Source organism: Trachymyrmex septentrionalis, unplaced genomic scaffold, assembly GCF_001594115.1.
Source record: "Trachymyrmex septentrionalis isolate Tsep2-gDNA-1 unplaced genomic scaffold, Tsep1.0 scaffold8, whole genome shotgun sequence".
Classification (NCBI taxonomy): Eukaryota; Metazoa; Arthropoda; class Insecta; order Hymenoptera; family Formicidae; genus Trachymyrmex; species Trachymyrmex septentrionalis.
Genome location: NW_017305987.1, coordinates 4,594,020 through 4,601,320, shown reverse-complemented (window position 1 = coordinate 4,601,320; position 7,301 = coordinate 4,594,020).

Genomic DNA, 7,301 nt, shown 5'->3' with positions numbered 1-7,301 from the left:
TTATTTTTATTCTTATATACTATTTATTTTTTTTAAATCATTATTTTTTAAATTAATTATTCCAGATAATTTGAATATTATATTACTTGAATATTTATAGTATTTACAGCTGTACATATAGTAAAAAACATTTTGTATTTGTGCTAGAAATGGTCCATTCAGTCCTTATTGAAGTTTGTATTACATTTTTAAGATATTTGAGTGTTAATTTAACATAATGTGATTATGTTATTTAAATATTTTGCATTAAATTGATGTTCAAGATTAATTGACACAATTTATAAGTAAGTAAAGTACCTAAATACCTAAAAAAGTGTTTTAAAACGTAAGATGTATGAATAAAAAACATGTTAATTTAATAAATTAATTTTACTAAAAGAATATCCACAGTTTACTTACAAATTGTGTCAGTGTTACGTTTTTTGTATTAATTTATTTTACGTAATATCTTTGTGTCACTTTGTAACATATTCATCTTATCTTATAATTAACATAAAAATTTTGAGTGGACTATTTGAAACACATAAAATGTTAAATTTAACACAAATTTTCCGAATGCATATTATAAAACATTATAAAATATATAAAATAATAGTTATAAGAAAATAAAACAATCTACCATTTATGGTATTAGTTAAAGTAAAAAAGTATTAAAAAAAGTATTTTCTTCGTCAAAAATGCTTATATGCTCGTCCATCAATTCATTTAAGACATCAAGACTGTTGGTGTTGTTTTCAGAAATTATTGAAATTCAAAATTGAAATGCATTCATATCTGTTGAAATTGAATTCAAATGTCCATACAATTAATTAATTAAAAAGCTGGAATATAAATTTAATTAATTAATACAACACAGTCAAAATTCAAGTTACATTACAGTAACGTATTTATAACTATCATTACAATCATGATTGCTCCTTGAGAGCACTGGTACAACCTTTAAATATTCAATATATTTAGAAATTTAAAAACATAAACATTATCGCGAGAATCGGATGAAAAAACCTCACTGTATCCTATGTTCGTTATATATACGCATATTTAAACGATTTGATAACAGATAAGAATTAATATTCATAAATTTACCATTATCATAAATTTTCCATTGTCATCTTTTGATTTCCTTCAGCTTGCAAATGTGTACTAGTCTAATAAAATGATATATTCGGGTTACGGCAAATCTTGCAATTCAACTTATAATTTAATTTGCAGTATATCACGACATACATTGTTCGTATTTTTTTCTATGAGGCTGTATATATCAAATGTGTTTTAATTCCATCTTATGATCTGTACTCATTGTATCTAGAAAGAAAAACAATTTACAAATCTTACAGAAAGGGAGAGGGAGGGAGAGAGAGAGAGAGAGAGAATGAAAATTATAAATGCAAGAAGTGCAAGAAACGCAAACAGACCTATTAAAACGTATCTTCTTCTTTGTCTAAAATATCACTATACCTGCAGCTGTTTCGATTACTTACAATTAGATATGAATGATGATACTATTCCATAAAGACGATTAAGTGCACTTCCACTATTAAACCAGTACGAAAAACTTGATACGAATTGCATCCTATTATTATGTAACATTTTAGTACAATACTGCAATATCCAATTTTCTTGCGTATTCCTGTGAGCTGTCATTATGTCCGTACAGTATCTCAGAGTCTGGATCACTAAATACGACACAATGTATGCTACGTATAAATATTCTCAGAAAAGGTCGAAGTAACGTGAACTCTGTTTGAATGTAAACATAGAGCGCGTTTAAGTTGACAAAGCAGCTAGCCTGCTCGCCAAGTAAATGAATATAATTAGTTGTTACTTATAGATCCAACCAATCATATACAATCGCTCGATAAACATGCCTAATCGCTTTGCCGTCTTGAATTCACAGTTTTGCTTAACGGTCAACTCAGCAAAAATGATAAATCGGTCGATATTGAATCAACATTGATTCGGCATCGATCAATGTTAAATCAGTATCAATTTGATATTCGACAAATTATTTCTGGCTAAGAAATAATATTATTTCATTTGTAATTATTCAATCATCATAGTAAAGAGTTCAGTTCTTATATATGTAACATTCGCATTGCGCCACAATATTGATTTATTTTTAATAGAATTTATCAATTTTTTGTGAAATGAAATGATAAAGAAAAGTATGCGTAAATAATATATCACTAATTTAAAAAATACAATGTTTGATTACGAGCAAACACATTTTTTAAATACTCGTACTTTATTAAATATATAAGATAGTGAGAGTATATCTTGAGGATGACCCGGCGCAATTAATCATCGCTTCTTCACGCCTTCGTATTTCCCACCGTTATCAACCGCGTGTCCATTGATCGCATCCGCCATCGATCTTCTTTAAACGGGTATCTCGAGTTAACGCGATGAACGGCCGGCGATCACGTGCGGCTTGCATGCATGTGAACGAAACAAGGAGTGAGCGCGAACGAATGCCTTCGCCACGTGCTGGTATCACCAACCCCGAATACGGTGGCACGTGTCAAACGAGCAACGTGTAAAAGTGAGCGTAATTGAGATATCATAGTCGAATGAGAGAGATTCTCGGCTAATCTCGGCGGTTTCACACCACGGCCGCACGCACGTGCGGCCGCCACGTGTCGTCTGTTCGCTTGGCATGTTTGTTATTTGTGGCACTTGGCGCGTTGATTAGAGTAATTAGCATCACAGTGACTGGAAGGCGTAACTAATATTTGAGTGAATATTCTTTGAACTCTGAATTATTTACGCTTGTATTTAACTGCATTGTCATTAATCTTTGCGTAAGAGAATATCTTCGTTTGGAAGGTCTTAATAAATTTTTAAAATAAAAAAAAAATAGTTAAGTATTATAGAATTGATACCGTGCTTTTTTATTCTTTATGTTACATTACGCTAGTTTTTTTCAAGATGATGATTTTATCTCTTCTTTTCTACAAAAGACTATAATAATTAAGAGACTTTTATTTCTGCTTTCAATTGTGTAGAACACACAATAACGTGAATATTTTTTTAGGAATATATACGTTTAAAATAAACCTTTTTTTAACTGAGATATTCTTGTTTTAAAATTGTACACAAAAATGATACGATCGATGATTCAACAATACTGTGATCAGAGGAAACAAAATAGTATGACGATGGATTGGAGCGCAATTGAATGGGATTGCCAGAGGATATTGGAGTAGTCTGCCATGTGTAAATGTTTGCAGCACGTGATACGCCCGTAGCGATTTGCAAAAGAGTTTAATTAGAACGCTCAATCTATCGAATAGTTTGCACAACTATTTAAGCACATATACACAGATATACAGATAGAGATAAAATAAAAGTTAAACAATTAATCTTTTGTTCTCCATTACAATGTTTTACATGTTAATTCCGAATGAAAATTGAAGTACCATGCAATAAAAATTTTTAATATCTTTTTATTGAAAAATAAATAATATATTAAATGTTTTATTATTATTAATATATTAATAATTTTATTGTTATTAATATTAACATATTTATTAATATATTTAAAATATGATTTATTAAAATTTGTTTTAAATTTCAATTTTTATGTACGATACCATTTGAAACATTTATCCGAATAAATTTAAATTTTCTTTTATAAAAAAAGAAACAGTTTTTTTTTACATAAAATTTAAATAAAAATTTATATTTGTTAAATATTTAACTTAATAACGATATTTATATACAAATCAGAATATTGATATAAAATAAATATATAATAAAACAATGAATTATATAATACATGTAAGAAATTTGAAATAAATCTTAGGTTTTTCTTTTTTTTTGCTCTGTCTCTCTCTCTCTCTCTCTCTCTCTCTCTCTCTCTCTCTCTCTCACTCTTTTTTATCTATTAAATAAATTATCACATAATTCATTCGAAGGCGAAACAACTAGTCTTTAATTTACAAAATATAGAAGAAAGATATAATTTTATGTCGAGTCTATTGCTCGATACTGAAGCTATAGAAATGAAAAATTACATCAAGTCCAATTTGATATCAAGTCCAGTTGGAATCTTAAGCGTTAAATGCCGTCTAGGAAAGCAATTAGGAGAGAAATTAATTAAAAATTATTTTTTAGATTATTCTAATCTTTTAAACTGATTTACACAGATCTCAGTGACGTCGTGTAAAAAGATTAAATGAGAAAAGAACAGAAAATACTGCAAAGTTGTTACATAAAAAACAATTTTAGACGATCACAGACGTAACGTCATTGTCGTAATGCGAATACGTACGGCTTCAATCGTTTCGTGTTCAGGCTATTCACAAAAGCACCCCTGGCTCCCATGCGGATGATCATAGGCGCCCGCACTTAAATCTCATTCAGATAACGGCTCTCCTTTGCGCAAGTACAAACGAGCTCGACGATGAAATACATGCGATTACTTTTCAAAGAGATAATCCGATCGATCGAGATTACAATAAAATATACAAACTAAGGACAAAAATTACCTCGAGATGAAAAGGCCCTGTAATTGTGACAAATCACACTCTATCAACGTCGAACTAATCTATGTTAAGGTATAGTAAAAGATGAATCCAATAACTTCCTGTTTATCCGCAAAAATACAAACAGTCGAAAAAATACTTATAAATCAAAATAAAGAAGAGGTACAGTCGAGTCTAGATCTTGGTAACTAATAATACTTTTATATAAATTTTTTTAAGTACATCCTTTATACTTAAAAAAAATGATATGTAAAATTACAATATATATTTACGTATTAATTCGCCAACAAATTATGTACCTGTTTTTTTTCTTAAGATATATTATTAATATGTTGATACAAATATAAAAATACTACAAATGTAATATGTATATTATGTTACATAATATTAATACAAAAAATTGTACGTTTATATAGAAATTGTAAAATATGCTATTGTTATTGTAATTTTTCGTTTAATATAAAAATATATGTATTTACAATTAGAGGTAAAAGAACTTATTTTTCTAATGTAAAGACACTCAATTTTTATTTCCTGCACAAATTGTATAATTTTTACACATATTATTTATGCAATTTTATACATTCTCTTTTTACATAATGCAATTATATAAATTACACACCAAATGCTGTCGGACTTAAAATACAATCATAAACTTTAATAATGATGTTAATAATAAGCGTCTTAAAACTCTGCAAAGAAAAAATACAAGTTAAGAGTTAGCAAATTCGATTACAGTTAACGGAAATGAAAGAAGACCACCGGCGGTTGCCTGGTCCGTAGGGAATGAAACAAAGCGGTCACATTAGAATCTACTGTGAATCTCATCGAGACTGAGATACCTCCCGATCAGATACCTTCCACGGCCGCCAGGTGAGCCAATTCGAGCGAGTAACGCCTTTTGACGTTAACGCCAGCCACCTCTCGTGCGCCGTAAACGCACGTCGACACACAATGGCCAGCAGATCGTAATCTTCCGCCTTGGTCCCCAGTTACCAGCGACCATTACCATTATGTTTGTACTCGTATACTATCACCTCGTTGTCTCATTTATCCGTCGGAGCGTCGTGTCGATGAAAAAAGGACCGGTCTTTCATATTAACAGATTCATAATTTCGATTTTTTTATCGATAGTGCGACAACAAATGCATCGATAATAAATAAGGAAAAACTAACAAATAAGGAAAGAATAATATTTTTATGTTTTATTAATAATATTGTTGCATACATAATTAGTCTAATGTTATTTATTTTTATTATATATTGAATCTTCCATGTGTAAATGAAAGAAGTTCTTCCGTGGTAAACATTTCTTGTTAAATTTTTCGTATAATTTTTCAGAATTTTTTCGAATTTCTATATAATCTTATATCTTTTTAGAAAATTTCGTAGACTTTTTAATAAGAAATAAAAGTGCTGAAACAATCATTCTACATTCTACATATTTATTTTTTAAATTCTTTATGTGAATTCTAAAAATTCTAAGATTTATTATTTTATAATTTCTAAAAAAACATCTGAAAAAGTTTAAGATATTTTTCATAAATTTACAAAACATGACTAATTCTGAAAAATAATATGAGATAATATGAGAAATTTTGTTCACCAGGTTCACATTGTAATTCACTATTGTACAATGTAAAATAATTTGTCCACTGTAGTTTTCTCTGATGAGTTACGAGAAAATTACGTTCGCCGAATTCCCGACGCGTGAGTCATTGATTACGATAAAAATGGGATTTACCAACTCATCGCATCGCAAAATCCGAGACGGTCGGACCGATTCGGGAGAACAGGAGCCTGTTCCTAGGGAATACTCGACGAGGGAGAGGAGTCTTTTGTCCGCGTAGTTCGCGAGGATCCATCCTCTCCACATCCCGAGGGATACTTCGTGTATTATATTACCGGTCGTTCTCCTAGGAGCGATCATTATCTCTTTAGGAACTTGGGGCCAGGAATATGGGCCAAATAACGTAGGAATTATTAATAATAGCTATAGTATCACTACGCAAAAAATATATATTTCCAAGTAATTTATTAAATAATAATATAAGAAAAATGCTCAAATAATTTACAAAATTAATAATAAGTATAGGGCTACAAGCCAAGCAAGGTCTTAATGCTGTATTATTATGAAACAAAAGTTTATTATAACATACGTTTCGACCCTAATTGGGTCATTCTCAATATTGAAACTAATACAATTTTAAAAAATCAACGATTTATTTGAACGACACTAACATGACAAACATGACAAATCGAATAATTTAGACGGTAATTATAATAATATATAACTCATCGCAATGTATGTAGTTTATTAAACATATATCTATTATTAGCACTCTGATTGCCAAACTGATTTTAGCATTTAATTTGATAAATCTAATAAATTATTTTATAATATATTTACTGTTTTTTGAATATCTGATTATAATTTATATTATTTTTTCAATATATATTAAATACTTACAATTATTAATAAAATTCTTAATCGAGTAAATAAAATCATCATACACAGGCTAATATTTATATTCTATTTTTATTTTAAGATCATTTTAAGAAATATTTTAAAATGCAAATATGATTCTGTAATTGATTCATGACAACTTAAAACGGTCTTGAATATAAAAATTGATTATGAATTATACCGACCAAAGTATTAAATAATTAAACAGTGAGACTTCCAAACTTTGCATTTTCAGAAATAAGGACTTTCTACATTCCTGTATCTCTTAAAAATAATTATTTTACTTTTTATTGTTAATCTATTGGTAAGAAAATATTACCATTATTTTTATATCAGCCTTTTTCACG